Source organism: Scophthalmus maximus, chromosome 22, assembly GCF_022379125.1.
Source record: "Scophthalmus maximus strain ysfricsl-2021 chromosome 22, ASM2237912v1, whole genome shotgun sequence".
In the NCBI taxonomy this organism is placed as follows: domain Eukaryota; kingdom Metazoa; phylum Chordata; class Actinopteri; order Pleuronectiformes; family Scophthalmidae; genus Scophthalmus; species Scophthalmus maximus.
In genome coordinates this window covers 9857661-9880341 of record NC_061536.1, presented here as the reverse complement: position 1 = coordinate 9880341, position 22681 = coordinate 9857661, and the positions used below count along the sequence as shown (strand labels likewise).

The 22681-nt window shown below is 42.0% G+C and overlaps 1 long non-coding RNA gene across 1 annotated transcript in view; it reads right to left on the bottom strand.

Moving 5' to 3' along the window:
• The window catches only part of LOC118292159, a 62229-nt gene extending 40764 nt beyond the window's left edge, over positions 1 to 21465 (bottom strand). Inside the window, exons 1-2 of the long non-coding RNA XR_004786839.2 lie at positions 21212 to 21465; positions 17271 to 17399 (exon numbers count right to left, since the gene is read on the bottom strand). This is a non-coding gene — a long non-coding RNA (uncharacterized LOC118292159). The remainder of the gene's footprint in view (positions 1 to 17270; positions 17400 to 21211) is intronic.
• Positions 21466 to 22681: the final 1216 nt, after the last annotated feature.

The window sequence follows — 22681 nt, the reverse complement described above, 5'->3', positions numbered from 1 at the left end:
TCAATGTAAATTTCCCTTTCGCGCTCACTTGCCAAAAGTCACAGACGGGAGGATTCGAACTGGCTTTGTGTTTGCGTTGCAAAGTCAGGATAGATCGCTCTCCTCGCGCTCTTAGTCTCTTGACTCCTTATCTACGTGAGGGACCTGACTGTGAGGAGGACAGCAGCGTGATGAAATGGCAGGCTCTAGAACGGCGAGTGAAAAACAGGGCATGATTTATCTTGGCAGCTTGTTTGTTATTCTTAACAAGGCAGTAAGGGACCACGGAGGAGAGAGAGAAAAAAAGAAGAAAAAAAACGAAGGTTCCTTTGGAGATAGCAGCAATTTCACCACCAGAATCAAACAGCCACTTTTTTAGGTGACTGCTGGCAGGAATGCTGCTGCAGGCCGGCGTCTCGCCTCACCTGATGTTTTTGCAAAGGCGGGATGAGAGAGACGGCTGATGGAGTGACAGTTTGGGGTGAGGAGCTCGAGCCCCTTAATGTCACTGTAACTGTTCATATCTGTGACCTGCAGGTCCATCAAGTGAGCCCTTTCATATAATGCATAGTCACTCGATCAATTGTTAAAATAGAAAATATTGATCAGAGACACAATATGAATTACAATGTCAAGCCATCCAAAGTGATGAAAGTAACATATACTGTAAGAATTGCATTTTTCTACATACGTTGAAGAAGGAAATGTTTGTTATTGATTTGACACTACTATAATATTAGTCATTTAATATATTTAAATCTTCATATCATATCTGTATACTCCTTATTACAGTGCATTCACCCACGTCTATCGCTGCAACAGAGAAAAAGCTGCAAAAAGAAAAAGGACATGACTAGACTTTCCCTCTCACTCCCCTTACTCTTAATTCATTATCCCCTGTGATTGTCAGCACAGTTGTATTTAACTGTAAAACACTATTAAGAAAGAAAAACTGTCTGTATTTTCTGCCTTTTCACAAACTGGAAAGAACTGGAACTTCTCTGCACAGGAACCAAGTTGAACCCGATTTCTCAGAGTCAAGCTATTGTGCGGGATGCTTGTTGGTCACTGAACCTGAAACGAGCACGCACTCCTGAAAGGCCAGGGGAAGAGACAAGAGTCGGGGACAAAAAGCCTGAAAGAAAGAGCGGAATGAAGTGAACAACGGAAGAAGAAGAAGAAAAATGGGTCCAGGAAGGTTAGAGTGCAAAGTGCCAGCATGGGGTAAAGCAGAATTAATTGGGGGTCAAAGCAGTTGCTTTTTTTTTTTTTGCGTATATTTCTCCTTAACGCCTTCACGTTGCTAATAACAAGTGAATTTACAGTGAACACGCTGTGGTGTGATTCTAACACCCCGCCGTGTTTCACTTTGCAATTGCCTGATTACTTTCTCCCCGACTGTGGCAACATCACACCAGTGTCTGTGTTATTATTCCAACACACTTCGCCAAAGTTGATGTTATGACTTGCTCACGGTAAACCACAGTGGAGTCTCACCTGATTTGGAGATAAACGCCTGAAATACCTGAAATCTCCAGGATTCGTTATGATTGTGCGACTGGACAAACAGAGGAGGGAGATACAGGTCTTATCGGATGAAGCGCATTGTCAATATTCCCCTCAGTTCTGTACTTTCTCCCAACACGCCTACAGGACACACGTTTCAAATAAACACGAGCGAGATACTGCATTAATCACAACACGCACGTTTTTGACAGAGCTTCACTTCTCCCAGCTCATTTGATTCGGTGAACAGAAGCCGATGCGGTGTTTGTTCAACGTGTAGCTCACCTGCAGATGGTGAGAGCCGGGGTGTTGCTAGCGTCACTGTTGACATGCTTTGTTTATTAGATACCAGTTCGTTTTCTATACCCACACAAATGATACAGACACTCGGCCTTAAAGAAACAGTTTGACACTTTGAGAAATACGCTTATTTGCTTTGTTCCAGAGAGTGAAATTACAAAACTGAAAGCACTTTTCATTGTTTTCTTTTTTTTCTTCTTTCATCTTGTGTTATTCTAATGACACCTGAGCAAAACTATATCTGTTAAGTAAGACTGAGTCATATGATTGAAAGCTCCAGAGCGGCTACTAAATTTGAGATTGTTATGTCAAAGATAATATGTTAAAAGCCTAAATTTGAGTAATAGGACCCTTGTGTGTCACGGCGTAGTTCTCTGTTATAACAATAAAGATAAACAGGAATAAATGCAGGTCTTGAAAACAATATTTATGTGTAGAGAATATATTTCACCTGACAGCGTCATTATGTCTGGCCGTTGTTATTGTTGGATTGCAGGTCCCCTGTTGACACCTGCTGACAGACTTCACAACCCCAGACGACTCCATTTGGACAATTGTTATTTTTAATGTCTATGCAGGCAGATCCTTGGAAACAGCGTTATCCACATTCTTCATCTCAGCCTGATGCTGGTGTCACTGGCTGGTCCCTTATCTTACTTATGTAATAAACTCGGGCAAGGCCTGTTTAAGCGTGAAATATTTTTGGCAAAGCACCGGTGCAAGGAGGGGTTACGTTAGACTGTCTCTTTTTTCCAATAGATAGCCAATCTGAGAGAAATTACTTTAAAAACAATCACAATAACATTTAATATCCCAGTATCTGATAATATATAATATATAATACCTGTGAATATCGGCTAACGTGGCTATTCGTGCTTTTGCAGTACGGACTCCCAAACACAGGGATGATTTGAGATTTTTTACCCCCCCCCCCTTAAAATATATTCTGTTTTTAAACAAGATTTCATCGCAGTGTGAATAAAAATGATTGCTGTTTTTATCCTTTTGTTAAGCAGATTGCAACTTTGTCAAGAAAGTGGCTATAAAAATAAAACTTATTATTATTATCTACAGAACAAATTGACAGATTATGCATTTTGAAGGAGATGGAGAGAGAAGAGCATCGGAGACACAGACCGGTCACTTTTCATGGCAACACAACATGAAGAAGATTCTTTTTTTTTTTTTTACTTTTCTAGAGAGGGCATGTAGCAAGCGATTCGCCACGTCAGCCCAAATGTGAGGAAACATCCCCTTTTCTCGACTATTACGCTAATCCCGGAGCCATGAGCCTGCAGCGCCCAGCGCTGTCTGACAGATACACGCCTCAAAACACTCTTAACTGCTCCATTACCTCGCCGCCACAGGCCGCGGGGCGTCGACAGACAGCTTCTTACTGGGGCAATCCTGCAGCTCACCGTGGGTTCGGTGGGAGGAGGGGGTAAATGAGTCCGGGGGTTATGTTGGGGTATGTTTAGGGTAAAAGAGGACGGAGGCACCAGTGATGCCCTGAGGGACCAGAGATGACTGACACCGCTAAGCTTGTGGCATGTACGTTAGTTCTTTAACAATGATGATATAAAAGCCTTAATTTATGAAGCAGATTAAAAGAATAATGTGATTCAGAAAAGGATAAAAAAAATCAGAAGAATGTGATACAAAAAGGATTAAAAACAACTTAAATCGATGAAAGAAATTCAAACAGAAATGTTAATAGAGCTATCTGAAGCTGCATCTTTACTAGGATAGGTTTTCTCTTTCAATGGAAGCGCCTTATCACAGTTTACAGTAAGAATGGCAGTAAACTGGCTCTTCTGAAACAATAGAAAAATCTCAGATTTTACCAACTATCTATACTACAATTAAATGTGCACAAGCCAAAGCTGCAGACTTGAGACTCGGAATCATCATCATCAAACAAATACTTGATCCTAAAAACAGGAGATTGTCCAGATCAGACGGGTTCACAACAACAGGACAAGTTCGTGAAAATGTCTGTTTGTGTGTGTCACATAAAGAGTCGAGGAGAAGCGTGCGAGCGTCAGTGCATGTCTGAAAGCAGCTAGTGACATGGCACTGAACAACAGGATCCTTGGCAGTGATGCCCGACCTGACCTGACCCATCAACTGGAACTCAGTCACATAAACAGGCTGAACGCGAGGACAGAAATGTTGGGCAACGTCTCTCGATTCGAGACAGTGCAGCTTGTGGAGTCTGTCCAGTGCAGGTGGCACCTGGCACTATTCATTTACCACCACACTGTGAACTGCATCCCTCTTCCTCAGCCTGCCGCCTCCCTCGGCATCACCCTAAGGCATCCGAATTCGTTTGTTCACTCGTCTGTTACAGCCGACAGACCTCCCTGCAGTCCTGGAGACTTTCCATGGACCGCGGTGTTTGGGTTGAGTGAAATCAGCCGAAAAACATTGGATAGAATCGCTTGCGTAACTCTTCTAAATCCATTGTGAGCATTCATCATGCTCCATCTTCAGTGCCAAAAGCTCTTCTGGGACATTTTTCGCATAGCAGGAGGATGAAATGACAGAGCTGTTTTCTGCATCTGAGTCATTGACTTCACAGGTGGCGTCCGGGTACACGGTGTTGTTCTGATCGCTAACTGTGGTCCAGTGTTCGCACATGAGACACACAGGGAGGGAGCAGGTGAAGTGGATGAAGAATCATACGACTAAGAAGTCGCACTGCTTAGACTTGCGTGATATCAGGGGCGCCACAGTTCCCTTAGGGAAGATTACATGTACATTGAGTATGCTTGCAGGCACCTGCTAAGGATTTTGGAAAAAGAAATTCCTCACATTCATGTCCTGCGTGCTCGGCACTGACCCCACAGTTCACACACAAGCATTCCTGAGGTACTGGAGGGAGGCAGGATCATTTCTTTCCAGCTACACTAATGAAACAAGCCGCAGTCCTTCGTCCCGCACACACATTCCTATGACACATGGAGCAGATTTGGGTAAAGATGGCCTGACAGCTGATATTCAAACTGATGATGTTTGGAGCCGAGGGCGAGCGTTGCAGACGAGGGCAGGTCGATACACTGTCAACGTCTGCAGCCACAATCAAAGCAGTTTGGGATGGAAAGAGATAAGATCAACAGAAATGATCACGCAAAAGTGACGTTGATCAGCTCCTTTGTAAGGCGAGAGACAAATGAGTTGCCAGCCGGTAGAGTCGCTCAATTTGTATTGATAACTCACAGCAAAAAAAGCTTTTGAATGAGATCCAGATAGCTGCATGTTCTCTGTGAGAAGTTACTTTTCTCCGAGTCTTAGATTTTTCCTCCAACAGCCCAAAGACGTGCAGATTAAGTGAAAGTGCTAATAGAAATGACAGTGAGGAGAGAGACAGACGCTGGATGAAATGCAACAAAGATGCAACCTGGTACAAACAGGGTCCGAAATTGTTGATGTTCTCCATCTCCCCGTGACCCTGAACTGGATATGCAGGTAGAGTATGAATGGAAAAAAAGCAATAATGACCATGATGTATATCAAACAAGCATTTATGATTAAGTTAAATATTTCTACATTAATGTACTTTTATGGAAAGGATCACTGTCTTTGACAGCAAGATGTAACTGTCTTTGACAGTAATTGCATAGTTCAAAAATGTATCGTCTTTCGACAGTAAAATTGTACGGTCTTTGACAGAGAAAAATCCAATCACTGGCAAAACCTGGAGTCCATTCAAATGTCAACTTGGCCAAGTGGAGGTCACAAGCAACGGCTGTAGCCTGGTCCTGAAATGAAGTGTGATCTAATGGATTATTGGCACATTGCTATCTGGAGGCAGTGGAAACAGTTGACCCAAGAAATGCCTGGTATGGAGTAAGTGTTGCAGTACTTCACTGTTCTGTTAGGGGGCAGTGTGGCACTCTGATCGGTTTATTGCATGTTACGGCCACAACACTCCGGTGTTAATTAAGAAATAGTAATAGATTTTAAACTATTCAAAAAGTGGATTTGGACCCAACGTAAATGCACTTGTGTCACGTGCTTTAGACCATGAGACTGTTAGAAGGCAGCCTATAATAAGTTCTGCACTCTCCAAGGAACAATTTTTAAAATTTTGAGGCACTGATTTACACTGTTAAATGTAATTACTGTGAAAACACAATGCTCCATATACCGAGTAAAACAGTGTGACACATGGTTGCGACTGATTTGTTACATTAAAAGATTTCAACTGTTTAGTATTACAACAGGGCAAAGTATGAAGTCTGATTTGTAAATGATCGCTCTCCCATTACAACATTAATTTAGATGTTTTCGGGCGTCTCGGTCTTTCTGCGTGACCGAGCTGACATGTTCACGGAGATCACGTAACATTTCTGAACCGTCAGATCACTGTTTGTTTAGGGTCGGAGTATCTGTGTGTAGCTGCAGGAGGTCCCCTGCTCACCGGCGGGGGCCAGACCAGAGAGGCCCCACCTGGAAGTACTTCTCTGGGGCCAAAGGTCAATGCTATTGAACCTGAGTGACAACGTCTGTGTGTAAACAAGAAACACAGAGTGTAATGAGAGAAATGTTGGGTTCACGGGAACAAAGGGGAAACGCAGCCTCCTCCTGTCACATTATTCTTTGTGGCTATTAGTTAACTCTGGAATACCTTAAACATAAATACAACACATTGGTTTAAAAAAAAACAACTAAACTTTATTTAATTTATTCATAACTACTTATTAAACTGATTCATTTATATTTTTGACAATAACTTACACATATAGGATGAGTTGTTTTTACCACATCTTAAAGATGATTAAATTTCGTAGTCATAGTCATAGCAAAGGGTCTTAATACTTGGGTCAATATGATATATCAGGTTTTCCTTTTTAATACATTTGCCAAAGGTTTCTAAAATTCTGTTGTTTTTTTACCTGAATTCACCCTCTCAAGTGTAATGTACAATATTATTTATATTTAAATAATTCATCTGTTATGAGTAGGAGGGGAGGAATGTGTTCATTTAAGGGAGAGGGGTGAACGCAATAACTTGTTGGGTGGATTTAGGTACACTGGGCATAAAAGGAATGCCAAAAAGGGCAGTGAGGCGGTCAGGGTCAGCTGTTTTACCTACGACCCCAATAAAGCCCCTTTCACACTGGACAAAGACCCCACCAACACCCACTGATATCTGGGCGTTTGTCTTCTGTTGGAAAGGGTACAATCGGCATTCATTCCCAGTGAAATGTCTCTTCAGTGTCATTTATCGGCTCCCGGCTCCGAACGGCATTGATGGAAGCGTGACACCCATGTGGATACCCTGATCTATGCCCCTTTTCCGGCACAATGCTAATACATGCGTCATCTCCGTCAGTATCTTCTGTTACTCTTTGCCATCTCAGCCACACTCCGTTCAAGCAGCGCCTGGAGATCGGTAGGTGGCGTTGAGTTTAAAGAAACTAAAAGTGAAGAAAATGAAAGGTAACAGCCATGACAAAGTTACTCGCCTCCCTTGCTCCTTGCCGTTTTTCTGCATTGTTCGTGATGTTGAACGTGAGCAAAAATATAAACTTTTATAGTGTTTTTTCCTGCGTAATTTTTCCTGGAAATTTGGACTTGGGAAGTTGAGGGATCGTTCTCTTGATACTGGTCGGTCTAGTGCAGCAAAAAGTGTTATTCATGAATGTTGGAAGATCGATGCTTGTTATAAATAACCAATGTATCAGTTCCAGGGCCCAACTTCTTTTTTACTCTTTGCACCTTTGACCTTGATGTAACCAAATACTTTCACACAATAACAGGAAAGCATCAAAAAGCTTCAATATCAGCAGAGGAATCTCTCCTGACATTGTTTATCATGAGGGTACAAGCAAAAAAAAGAAAACAACTGACAGCTACAGGAAGGTAACCACCGGGGAGTTTCCCCCACACGAACAGAGAAGAATAGGTGTCACCTTGTTTAGCGGCTCTGTTTTCAGGGAGTGGAGGGTGCCAGCTTACCTCAGTATTACAAAGCCCCCTGTATTACCCAAACTGCAGAAGGATGCCAACTTTATCAGAACAATACGAAGCCCAAGGAGGTGCAGGGAAGTCACATTTAACAAGAAGACGGTCAACAACAGCCCGGATTTCTTTCAAAACAACAGCTCAATTCCGCAGAGCGAGCAGCCTCTCTCTTCAGGTCTGTTGTGCATGTTGGAGGTGATAAGACATATTCCAAGAAGCTGCTCTTTGCTTTAGTGCAACTGCCTGAACGCGGAGAGAATACATTTCCAAAAACACGACAGATAAAACTCCAGCCACTGTGTAAAGTTTAAGGAAAATGTCATCCTGCTTATTGGCCTTGTTCGCAAAGACACATGCATCAACAGCACTTTGGCCCACAAAGAGCACGAGTCCAGATTTGAACAAGGTCACGGATCCATCATGGCAACTATTTAGTCTATTCAGCGATTGCTCCTCATAACATCCACGGGGGGTTCACAGTCTTCGTGTCTCTGCTTATCGAGGCATGCCAGACATTCCATCCACTGTTTGTGAATGCGTGTGTGTGAATGTATGCGTGGATGTGGATGTGGATGTGTTTGTGTTTGTGTGTGCATGCTCTGACCTGAGCGCAGACATGGGCATAACATGTGAATTCACCTCCTCAAAATTCCAAACACTTGTAGCGACAATGAGCCAAAACAAGGGGATGGTTTCCTGTTTTGTTCTCGGCCCCTTTTGAAAAAGAGAGACTCCCACCTTTCCACTACCCACCATCCACCTACAACCTCTCACACACACACACACACACACACACACACACACACACACACACACACACACACACACACACACACACACACACACACACACACACACACACACACACACACACACACACACACACACACACACACACACACACACACACACACACACACACACACACACACACACACACACACACACACACACTTCACAAGAAAGGGATGGAAAGTCTGGAGAGGAAAGCTGAAAATTAGTTTTCCATTTTAGCTGGTTTCTCTTGCACTTCGATTTACTTCACAGCTTTTGTGTCTTATCTTCCAAAACAAAAAAAGCTACATAAACAGCTGTAATCTACCTGTTCCACAAACACACCGCCCGGCTTCCTGTTGTTCACTCTCAACTTTCCTGCGCTCAAATGGCACAAAACCACAACGATGTCATTTTTGGTTCTAAAGATATCTGCAATTGCAGAACAAATTCTATAGCAGGTAATCAACGCCCCCCCGTCATCTTGCTAATATTTATTTCTGTTGGTCATCCTTCCGATGTGTCCACCTTTGATGACACGTCCATGGTTACATGGTTGCAATCGAAACCGGTGGAGACGCGGGTTGAGCCAATGCTAGACAGCACCAAATTTCAGATAGCCCTGAATGGAGACACTGAATTGGAGGTGAGGGCGTGGCAGACAAAGTCCCAGGAGCAGATTTATCATCCTTATATCACTAACGCTTTGTCCTTGCTCTGTGCTTATAATCATTGTCCCGTTGGAGGTGAACCTTTGGCCCAGTTGGAGGACTGGTCCTGGTTTTTGGTTGAGGAGATCTCTGTACTTTGCTCAGCTCAACTTTGTTCAGAGCCTAAATTTGAGCCTTCCCCAGATCTAAGTCTTGACCTTCAGCCTCATTGCTTGGTTTTTGCTCCGATGTGATATTTCAGCAATTCTTTTTCCTTCAATTTTGCAAAACCTTTTAAAATGCTGGCGCCGCTCTGTCATTATGGGGTACAGAGTGTAAAATGACGAGGGCAGTGAAGTGAAGTGTCTTTCTGCCTGCACTGTAGTCAGCCTCTGTGTTTGACACGATGGTTATAAGCAGATTGATTTATGACATTTTCATGCCAATTCTATGCAATACATCTCGAATCATTACGAAATTAATTCACACCTGCGGGCTGTCAGATGTTAACACAGCAACAAAAATATCTGGTTTATTTTCTAAGATGTTCAGATTGTTAAAGGCCCTGGAGGCAAATTGTGATTTATTATATCTGACTCTATGAATACAATTTTACCTGACAGGATAATTGACTAAGTAGTTTTCTCTGTAGTTGGGACACTTACAAAACACCATCATTTTGCATCACCACTGACACATGTATGTGTTGCTCAACGGAAAGTTTTGCATGTATTAAATGTGACCCACTGCATGGAAAAATTGTTAGTAGAAAATAGTGTGAATGCCGTCAGAAATTATGCGTGACGTTCATATTCAACACGCATGAATTTGAATGTTAATTTTTTGTTTTTTTGTTTTTATGTTCTCATGCCAGGTTTAAAAAAAAAAAAATGTCATCATTATCAAATCAAATCAGATCGGATCGTTATGGTCGATGCCAAGGGAAATTCCTCCTTTGTTTTATTACATAAGTAGTAAAGATAGAGACGATTCTGAGAAAAAGAAAAAAAAAAAGGAGGATGATGCTGCTAGGAACTCTTGCTATAAATAAACAAGGGAGGAAAAGGAGTCGGAGACAAGGAGGTGAGCTGCGCAGGAGGGAGGGAGGCTCTTTTATTGCAGCAGTTGATTGTTCTCGGAGTCAAAACAACGCATGCTCAAGCCACTGTGGACTGGCATTGTAATAACAAACAATCCTTATTTTCTGCCATCGCGGTTTATACAATCTGAATTGTCAGTGGAAAAGGCGAGAGACTGGCTTCGGCCGAACTGGGCGCAACTATCTGCCGGTGCACCAACGGGATCGCAATAACAGGAACCGCAGAGTGGCTCCTGCAGCGCTCCAGATAAGAGCCACGCTGAATGAGGACCCAAGGCTGCTGTAGCTGCCTCATAAAAAGAATGAGGCGATGATTAATGCCAGTAATATTCAGTTATTCAGGACAATACACCATCTGGAATCCGAGCAGACAGAGCCACGGTTTTCAGTACGTGACACATCAAAATGCCAACTCACACCACCGTCCTGTCTGCATCATGGAACCGCGTGTCTTTCTTTAACAGACAATGAATGTCAGAGCTGATAATGACTTGTTTGTCTCACTAATTGACAGCGATTTCATTCCCTATGTGTCTTTCACACAACTCTGATGTAATGGAAAATGAAATAACAACAGCTTCTGGAATGCTGTTTGCTTTAGATCCCTGTCATGTGTCCGCCTCTATACGCCCTCGCAAACCATAAAGCCAACAGGAATTGGTAACGAATGTAAAAGGTGAAAATAGTTTTCGGTGTGATTTATGTCGACTGTCTGGGACTAGTACCAGGGACAATTTCTAAAAGATGCCAAACGTCTTGGCAGTCGGATATTATGAAAATACTAAACCAGTATTTGAAAAACAAACACGCTTATCGACTTTTCTCATCACACAGCGGAGGAGGCCTGAGGAGGTGTACAGTAGTTGTGCAATTCTAATAAAGAGGCATTTTCCCAGGTAAAACAGGGTCAGGCATTGTATTTATCTAATGTCTTGTTTACCATATAATACCACAGTTGCTATGCGCCTGCCGACAAACTGCAGCGCTGAACGTAGACACCACACTGTGATTACGAGAAGCATAATGAATCTGTTCCTTCACAGGATATACTCGGTATAATCAAACCTGTGGTTTGCAGCGACTTTGTGTTTCAAGGCCGTGTAATGATCAAACTTAGATTCATTGTTTTAAATACAGATAGCGACTCTTGCATAAAAGCCTTGTCATGCTGAACGCTCACAAAAAATATTACAGCACCGAAAAGGAGCATACGGCATCTGACAACTGCTGAAATTGGACCGTCGACATAAACATTAATTAAATTGTGATTGCAGTAGAATTTGAGATTTGTATGCTAAATGCAAAAATTTAAGGGATGAGTATCAAACCACCCTGTCTCCAAGGAATTAAATTTAGGTAAAGCTAAATAGTTTTGCAAAATACATTTTGAAGAATATGTAATTGCTCCCTAGATTACAGTATCGTCTCTGGCAAGACTTTTTTCCAGACAAGGTACCGTCACGTTCACATACCACTGAAAAATGTTAGAGCTGCTAAATTATAGCAAGAATCATAATCACAATCATTTTGGCCAGTAATAAGATCATTAGAATTAAACATAATTACTAATTGACTTGGGAAATATTGTGTATTTATTTAACTTTAAATATGCAAATATATTTTATTATTGATTATTTTTAGGAAACTGTGGCGGGACAAATAAACTATTTATACTGTATATATATAGTAGCCTATATACAATACTTTTCATTCCAACTGTCATCCAGGAAGTTACACAGAAGCATCTGTTTGTCCTCAACAATACCAATAAGTAGTGAGATTTAGATCTCAGATCTTAAGAGTTAATCTTTGATCAAAACAGAATTCCTGTTGAATGTCAGTGCTGTTGCACAGTTGCTAAGATTTTGGAGATATGTGACCGAAGTAGACAAAGGTGCTCAAATCTGCAATTCCAACGGTCCTCTCCCAGATTCATCTTTTTAATCCTAAACAAAGTCAGTCGACCGTGAAGTTGGTGATAATTCAACCTCTCTGAACTATTGGTGCCCTAAGGACTTCAAGCCAGGGCCACATTCTCACCACTCCTCACGAGGAGTTCCCGACCAATCAAAACAACCCGTGTGCTCAGAGGAGGAAGCAGGAAGGAGGGCTTTGAAATCGAGAGCCTTCGAAGAATTTATAGAAGAAAAATAAAAAAAATAAAAAAGAGTTAATGAGAATCCCGATAGCCCAGTGACTCAGGTCGGTTCAGGCACTTAAAAAAAACAATGAGCATTTCCACCACTTCCCTCGCTCTCACTCTCGGTGTTTTGCTGTTTGCTTGTTATTCAGGTTGAACTGGAACTCACTCGCACGAGCTCCTCATCAAGGACTTTACAACGGAGCGAAAGGCAGCCAAGCCGGGATTATTACGACCGGCAGACAAGTTCTGTTGTGTTTGAGGTTTGCGGTTATACCGACTTTAAAATGTCAGCGCCGCCGTAATGCTCATTTGGATTTGGAGTTCTGAGAAGAAAAGAAGAAGAAAAAAAAAAATGTTTCTATGGGCGAAATGTTTTTCACAACAAAACACTCCCTCCCCTCCCAATGTTCAAGTTCAGTCCAAGTCATTCTCTAACATTGTCCGACTCCAGGAGGACGAGACACGATCGCACTCAAGTTCGGGCAAGATCCGGCAGTTAGTCACTTCGTTAAGATCAACCTCAAAGGAAGAATGTAGACTTTGTCCTGCATAGATGTCATTAGTGTTGCAGTGTTGTTGTCACTCTAATAGTCAGATGCTGTCCGGGGGGTTTTTATTAGTGCGAATTTTGGTAAATACTGATTTACGGTCTGATTTAGGCTACGTCCGTTTCAGAAAAAGGGTAAAGTAAAATCTAAAAGAATCTTATAGCTCCATGTCATCATCTCCGTCCTTACTAACACACATCACATGACCGTTCACGGACACAAGGGCGTGCACGCAAAATCCATTTGAGCAAAGCCTGATGATAAGTGGCGGAGCCATCTTCATCAACGTTATCTCCTGATGAGCTCAACATTAACCTTTTGAGAACGAGCACATTTACTCACTCCGCTTTGTTTGTGCAGAATTCAGACGCATCCAATCTGCGTCAACATTCATTAAACAGTGAAGGAATGTTGTTAACGTGGCTATAGTAAAAGATTGTCTTACTGCATTTGTACATTTTAATTTAAAATCACTTATCACTTGTTTTATCATTGTTCTTATTTACATTCAAACCATTACTTCCCTGTTGATGACCTTTTCATGTGCGGGGCACTTTGTGCAGTCTGTCATTCGTCACTGTTGACGCTTCTCATGTCTAATGATGATGATATTCCAGTGAAGAGGTACATGTGATTGGATCGGTGGTAACAGTCGCATGTAAGAGCATTTCTAAATCCAACTGGGGAAGTGGAAATGAAGCTTGTGCATTTCCACAATGATTGAGATTCATAAAACAGAATCAGAAGTACGTTGCTAAATCTGATGAAAAGATGACCAATCTCCTGATTGGTCAATCAAGGCATTGTGTTGGAAAATGCTTTTGTGTTAAATGGGTGTTCTGAATGCATCTAACCAAACAGCCTATTCATGAAAGCATGGCCGTACGCAGCGTTTTAAAAAATAGCAGCTGACAAAATAATCTCAAATATGAAGAAAATCTGCAGATAAAGATTGTGTGAAACGATATGAAAGCTCCAGAGCAACTACTAAACTGATCCTCGTGATGAGATCAACTGCTGTTGCCAAAGGCAAGAATGAACTTTGCATCTCTCCTCAGTTTTTTTTAGTTTAGTGCAATATATGTACAGAAAAAACAGAAAACAAAGTTAAAAACGCGGATTAGATAAACTCAAAACCAACCTCACAACACAGTGAATGCAACAAGTGAAGATTCCTCCATGAGCTCTTACATACGTTCCATAATCTGCTCTGATCTCCAACACATCTGCACCGCTAAGAGAAAACCTTGGGGATCTATGACCAGACAAATCTGTTCCGTGCAATGTCTGCTTCCTGCGCGCACACGCACACACACACACACACACACACACACACACACACACAGACACACACACACACACACACACACACACACACACACACACACACACACACACACACACACACACACACACACACACACACACACACACACACACACACACACACACACACACACACACACACACACACACACACACACACACACACACACACACACACACACACACACACCTCTATTAATGACATCGCGTGCCGACAGTTTCTCTTTCCCAACTCTCACGCCATGACATCACAGGGTTTAAAGTACGCGCAGTGTTACAGAGCAGGGCTCGCATTAAGTCAGGGCTGACAGCCGGTGACATTAGGCAGCATTCCTCACATGCCGCCACATTGGGATAAGCAGTTCATAACATATCTGAGTGAAGTCTGATGAGCGTGCAGAGATGAGGGGAAGAGGCTTAAGGAGGATTTTCGCTGATCATGTTAGAGCCAATGAATTGTGTCGCTCAGTTCAGTGCAAAAGCGGAGGACATAATAAAAAACATTAACACATCAGAAACATTCATAAATTTCATCTGTCTCAACATGTCGAGTGTTAAGCTTCGCGGACTGGGACGAGGTGTGCACGTCTTTGTGTGACTCTCACATGAGCTAATTCCACAGCTATTTGATTAAAATGAATAATAAATTCGGAAACTAAAAGGCACGTGGAAGTAATAATATTTCTAACTACAATTATTAACACAATAAAAAGTTAATCAGCAGAGAAACTCTAGTGGTCAGAGCAATGAGAAAATAGTTTATTATGTAAAATGAGTTAACCAAGGCCATCAACCAATTTAAACTCTATAGAGGGCCAAGGAAATCTTTGTCTGTCTATTTAAATGTGTTTTGTTTCACAAGAGTCAAATCGAAAAAATTAATTATATGTTTTTGTTATTGAATACTTACGTCCTGGTTCTAAGAAAAATGACATCATTCTCATCATGTATTTTGATAAGACAAAGTCTATACAACTGGGAATGTCAAAGATATTTCAACGCCATCTAAGATAAGAGATCACCTCCTGTGATAGTCTACCTCCATAACTTTAATTGGAAGCCAGGGGACGATTCGATTCTCTAAAAAAAACCGTCACAACGAACACACACACAGAGAACATCCGCATGTTCGCGTCACTGCATTTTAAATGTTGTTTGTCTATGTTTGCAATCGGTTGTGAAGGGGTATGTCAGATAACAACCTGAGCTCGAGAAAACCGCGGAAAAGCTACGCCCTGGTTGATGCACGTGCATCCGGTATATGCCATCCGATACGCCTCAGCAAAAAGGCATGAAAACTCAGCGTGGACAGGATACGGGATTGAATCGTGAAGAAAAGTGTACAGTCACGAATACCCTCATCGTCGCCTTAACCCAGAACAGCTTTGGGGGATGACTCAAATGTCAATAAAGCTGTGACATAATCTTGAGGATTAACTGGATTATTTACAGGAATATAGGGGCAATCAAAGATTTAAATGTGCTGTTATAAGGACATTTTCTGCTAATCTCAAGCAGGGTCCAATCCCAGCCGTCTCAAATGATCAAACAGACCCGGACAGACTCTGAACATCGGCGTCAGCCGCCCATGTTTACAGACAGCAGACAGAGGCATGGCGTTCAGCTCGCTGGCATACGGGTCGACCCCCTGCCCCTGCCGAGGCGAGGCAAGGCAGTATCACCTTCCTGACGCATGATGTCATGGAACGCCACCTATGTCTGCTATCTACGTCCACAAACAATGACCGCTCATCCTTATCCCATCGGGGTATGAGGGCTTGTAACATCCCTCCTCTGCTTTCAAAGACGGCGTCAAGTGGCTGGAGATTTGCATGTGGCATTCACACTGAAAACAAAGGGTCTAGGACAAAGCAAAAATGTATTGTGAAAAAGGAAATAACTCTCAGACAAATCCTTTGAACAAGTCTTTAAACCAGGCCTGGTGCCAGTGCGATTTCCTCTGGCTTGTGGACGCAGCAGTGAAGGAAAAAGACATTGAATGCATCCCTCCAGGGCTGGTTAGTTAATATACACCCAGGAGAGCCTGCAAAGCTTTCTCTCCTTCTCTCTCGCCAAAAACAGGAGGAGAGTCTGGCCAAGACTGCCGCCAGGGATCATATCACTTTTTACGATTTACATTTATGATATCCATCAACGTGATAGACATGGGCAGCTCGGAACAAAAACGTTTCTTTTTGGGTTTTTTCACACGTCATTACAAACTCATGCTGCACAGAATCCACAAAACGTAGTTTTAGATTTTCTAGTCAGATCCCAGTTTTAAGTTTCACACCAAACATTTTTTGGTGTGAACGACACCAGATTTCTATTTGATGAAATAAATGGTGCAGACGCACGCAGTTTTGAACATCATATACTGTACCGTGAAGTATAACATGACTTCACTCAACCTAATATGCTGGGGGGAATTCAAAAAACAGAAAACAAACTAGCGAAACTGCACGTAGCGGTGGTTAAAAAACAAACCTTCTGATTTAAAGTTACCAAGACTGCAATTATCACGCAAACATGCGCCCTACAGATACTGTGGATGGATGTTTTGAAATTACACGGATAAGAAGCCAATAGCAATTTGATGCCAGCTAAAACTTGTCAGATCCTTTCACTCATCACTCCGCTCCATTTTCACCCAGGCTTTACCTGTTAAGAGCGCCTATTAGGCACAAGTACAGTGTTTTCGTGTGGCTATGGCAACCAGGAAGACTGATTGGGCTGCAGGAGCAGGAAGTGCTGCGAGGACAACAGGATGTGCCCTGGCTCCGCCGTCGAGGGTCGAAGAATTCAAGGAAGTTATTGTACTTTGTGGAATGGGCTCTGGAATGCAAGATGTCTGACTTTTTTTCTCTTTTTTTGGAGGTCTGAGTCATATCACATGTTGGAGGCGACAGGCTTTGAAGATAACCTGATCCCGTTTGATGCATGTGTGGCACACGGATGTTTTTGCGGTCACCCACCTCCACATTCTCCTCCGACAGCCTGAGGTTTCACAGACGGGGCTGAAAACTTCCCCTCAGCAGTGACTCTCGGCCCGATGGATGCAGACGTTCGAGGACACGAGTAGGGAAGAAGGGGAACTTCGTCACCTGAAAAATAGATGACAAATATGCACCTTTTAACCTCACTGGACAGCGGCCATCAGCAACAACAGGGGATACATTTTGTGGGCTATCAATATCTGATGCATGCAGAGGTCCAGATAAAACAAATAGCAACGAAAGAGCAGGAACTCTGACCACTTGAACCCCAAAGTTCCCCTGAAGTTTCCCTTCAAGGAGCTTGAGCTTTGGCTGGAACATTCCTTCCAGACTGGAAGATAATGTCCTATGTACATTCAACGTGAAAAGCACTGAACCTGCAAAGCTTCCCCAAAACAAATTCAGGAAAAAGGCAGAACTCCTGCAGCACAAAAGGCTAAAGAATCCCCTCATGTCTCAAACTTAAACTCAGGACACCTGCAGCAATGCATCAAATGACAAAGTTTAAATGACGTGCATGATTTCATAATTTTTTCCCCTGTAATTCAGAGCAGAATATTTGGCCTCTCAAGAAACCCTTTCAAAATAGTACAACATTTTATTTGATCTTTGTTGAGATAAGCAGTTGATCAATTAATTACAATCTGTAGAATTCTATTATCAATGAGTTTTATCAACTGATCCTTGAAAATATGTTGTAATATATATAATAATATTTCATAACGTAGAAAAAGATTGATTTGTCGATTGACAGAAAAGTAGCCTATTTTGAAAATCAAATCACTGCTTTATCGAGCAAACATGCCAAACATTTGCACGTTGCAGCTTTCCTAAATTCTGAATATTTTCTATTTTGCATCACTGTAAACTGATAATGATGTCACATGATACAGTTAATTACAATAATTGGGAAGCCGATAGATTAATCAATGATGAAATTGCATGCATGTCTTCCTGCTTCATAAGTACAAACAAACGTCTCATCTGTAATGCGCGATTAAGATAAAATTATTTTAATAAAACATGTTGTTTGCGTAGTAACCCATTGCGAGCTTTTAAATCTTCTATCAAACAATGTGCACATCACTATCTTCCTGATCCTAATTGGTCATTTAACAAGCTCACTCCACACATCAGTTGCTGCGAGGAACCTTTAAGAAAGCCCGGCCCTTAATCCCGACTCTCTCCGGCCTGTGGCATCCATTAGCACTTTTCCTGCGCACACAGTACGTATCCGGTCGCCTGACAACTCTTTAACTCGCGCAGTCTTTTTGATCCTGCCTTCACCACACCGACCCCAATCTCTCCAATTCTCCTCCCTCCCCGGCAGCCCTGCCTGTGTGCTGGATGTTCCCGTTGTGACAGCCCCTCTCCCTGACGCGTGGATGGAGCTGTCGTCCTCGGGGTCAAAGGGCAGCGGGGGCATGGGTTAACACCACAAGGCTGCGCTGCAACAACAAACAAGTCGTCCCAAAATCCTACAGCATGGGGCTGCGAGGCTTCACTTTCGGCTCCGATAGATCCCATCACACCCTGACTACACACCTCATGTCTTGAACAAGCCAATACTCGAGTCTCTTTTGAACCTGCGTTTTGGTGAGGGGTTTATGGCTGCTCTATTGCGTCCATTCAATACGTGCACCGTAAAAAAAAAAAAAGGCAGGCAATGGCGCGAGACACGTCGAGCTAACGGGGGGATGGGGGTTAGTGTGCTGATCCCTGGTCGGATCAAATGTTTGCTCGGTGCTGAAAGCTACGTTCTGCCTGTGGGATCAGGGTGTCTGTTTGTGTGCCCGAAGGTGTAGAGAGCAGAACATCGTCCCCCCACGATGATGAATTCTTCAATGGAGGGGTTAACAGGTTTGACCCCACAACCCCCCACTGCGCGCCCCCCCGCTGGAAAAAAGTTAACATTTGGAATTACATTTCTGCACAAAACAAAGGCTTTTGTGGCTTTTGTCTGCCATCACTTACACTGGAAGCTCATTAAAAAAGAGATCCTATATCAACCAGAATGAACAGGAAGGAATCACATTCGAGCAAGACTCTTTTCATATTCATATGTACACTTGGCTCCTTTTTTAAGATGGATCAGAAAATTGCAAACCTATCTTTTCACATGGTTTTATGAGAAGCCACCTCCTTTTCCTAATCGATTAATAGACTAAGACGATGATGATCTGAAACATCTCTTGATTTATTATGAAATTTAAAACTGTTCATTCTACAAGTGGAGACACAATAATGCAGCCAACCATGTGAAATCACTGTCATTATAATATAAAAACAAATCTTTTTTTTTTTTTCTTCATTGTGAGGCATAACTGTCTGTAATGATGCTGAGGACCCTCCTGTGTTCCTCCCATGGCCCCTCAGGGTCCCTGGACCCATATGTTTATTTCCACTAAATTATTATCCTGCTCAGTGATAGTTCAGGAATTCTTGAGTTGTATTTACTGTGTGTGGCCCTGTACCTTGGTTCACTTTCTGATTCGAATTGCAATATATGAAAAAAAAAAAAACCAGCTCACCCAGTTTTGATAAATGTAGTGCAGCTGGTAATAATACAGTATGACTGCACTTCGTGTGGGACAGTTACTGAGTTTTACTACCGTTGCTGCTGCCAAGCCCTGCGCTTCTATAAAAAGCATTTAGCACACTGCCAAAAGAGGTTAGGTCCAAACTAAAGTGGCACCTAATGATTTAACTTCAATCCATGTACAGAGACTCAGAGGCATGAGGCCAGGGGAATACATCATCACATGTATCTACTGCCCTCTACTGGAGAGTATCAGGTCAAACTTGAACAGTCAGAGAAGAGGCTTTCATAAATCAAAGCTCCGAAGCACCGTGAAGCTGTTCCCCATCTACTGAATAGTACATTTGTTGTATTGATTAAGAAATTCAATTATATGACCTGTGAAGTTCATTGAAAATTGAAAACATACTAGATCTGCTTCTAGAACTATACAACTATAACGGTCATTTTCATTGTCGTTAAATCTGCCAATTTTATTCTCAGGCCATCGATTACTAGTTTCAGATACAAGAAAGTGAGGGGGAAAAAGAAGCCAGGTGACATCTTCAAATGTCTTTGTTTTGTTTCCTACAAATCGTCCAAAGGCCAAAGATATTCAGTTCACCGTGGTAACAGAAAAAAAAGCCGAAAGTCTAGGACACTGAATATGAATTTATTCAGTTTTAGTTCACTGAGCTGAAGTTAACCAGAAATATTTCGGAACACTGGGATTTACAGGAGAAACAAAAGCCTTATTTTTTTTGGAACTGCAATGTTTACTCTCATAACCGATGTAAGAAAATAAATCTGCAACTAGCTGGATGATCTATTAATCTCTGGTCCCATCTACATACATTTGAAGTCTTCGCTGTAGACTCTGACATTTTCTTTGAAAGAGACAATCAATGAAATAATCAGCATATTAACAATGCAAGAAATAGGCAACAAATAGTCAGACTTTAGAAAGCAGTGCACATTTTAATTCCCCCAGAGCCCGAGGCGGCGTCTTCAAATGTGCAAAGACACGGAAAGCAGAAAAATGTCCACACTGGATGTGATTGTTAGATTATCAAAAGAGCTTCCCGGTCGTCATTACAGCTGTACCCCAGTGTCTGAAATACTTGTTCTCTAAATGATTTCCGACAGCATCGAAAATAGGCGTAAGCGCAAACAGCATTCAAGTTCTACGTTACGCAAAGCAACAGGTGAAATTCGGTGTTGTGCGAAACACAACGGATATCCCACTACAGATGACGACGCATTGCTGACATGTGCAGGTGCATGCACACTGCATAGGGGAGCACACTGCACTGTCAACAAACAAAAAAGCACAACAGCACATTTCGAATTTGTTCAAGGAGTCGTGCTGGCAGTTAGTGGAGCAGCAGCGACGTCACATCACCTGGAGCTCGTTGCCCTCGGCGGGAGCAGGTGGACGCCGACGGCAGGTGGAGCGAACATCCCCCTCCCCCGGGCTCCTCTCTGTTGTCACCTCCGTTTGGTTTCCAGCGTCATTTTCGTCTCGTTCACGCAGCTTCGCTCCGTGTCGTGTCGTGTCGTGTCGTGTCGTGTCGGTTTGTTTGTTTGTTCGTCAGTTAGCATGTTATTGTAAACGCCGCAGGCCACGCCCACTACGGTGTAAACCAAACCAACCGATGTCCGCCATTTTAAATTTGAGTTTTTGGCGGGGGGTTTTTGTTTTTTTGTTTTTTTAAAACTAAATGTAAACAAGTGTATCGCAGGAGGAGCCAGGAACAAAAAAAAATGTCTTTTGTCTCATTTAAAAAGATAACGCCTCAAAATAAATCGCTACTTGCTCGATCCCATGGTGACTGACGTCAGCAGGTGTGTGTCCCTCAAAATGTGATGTAAGTGACCTTTAGGTGGCGCTGCAGCAGCGTTTAAAAAAAACAAAGAATTAGATCAAATTGTAAGAATGGAGCACAAAATAAGATCTCAAATGCATATACATGTATATGTACAAATGGATTTCCATGTAGATGTACATTAAATGCACAGGGACGTTTTGTGTAAAAACATTCCATCAGCTCATAAAATATGTTTAATGGTAATAATTTAGTTAAACACTCAACAAATAAATAAATGAAAAAGCACATTCATATTTGCTTCACTGCAACCAGCTTTACATAAATGATACTTCTGCATTCAAACTTACATATTGAATGTGATGTATTCAGGTTGTTAACAGAAAGGGGAATATTTCTTTCTATTTTTTTTACATTGAGTTTGAGTTAGTGTTACTTTTACTTAAGTAGAAGATCTGGACATTTTTACTCAGAATAGACGAAGAGCTTGAATGTTCTTATAAGTCTGTTTTTCCTTTTTGAAATTCACCTTTTTTCATCACAAGCCCTAAATCTAAATCAGAGCAGGACTTTTTTCTTTTTTTTTACTTGCACCCTGATTGTCCACTAGAATGCAGTCTCACCTTGTTTATGCTGAACATTTTTAAAACTGAAACCCCTTTCATTCTTTTTAAACGGAAATAGCATTTTGATACAGAATTATACCATTCCTACTGTAAATGTGTGCTCGAAATAGAGTTTTGTACTTGTAATCCCAGTTTCTATGTAAATACAATGAAGTTTATCCTTGTAAACACTGCTTTTAAAGCTTGCATTTGATGTGATGTATGTGCAATAAGCAATTTTTGCAAATGAGTCCATATCCTGAACCCTTAAGCAGTGGTGGCGGAAGTACTCAGATCTTATACTTATGTAAAAGTAGCAATACGAAAGTAAAAGTATGTTAAATAAAATGGAATAACCATAAGTATTACATCCAGCCAGTGTAACTTAATCAGGAACAACTTCAGGATCTCCTCAAGGCTTGTTGACATGTTTGTAGGGAC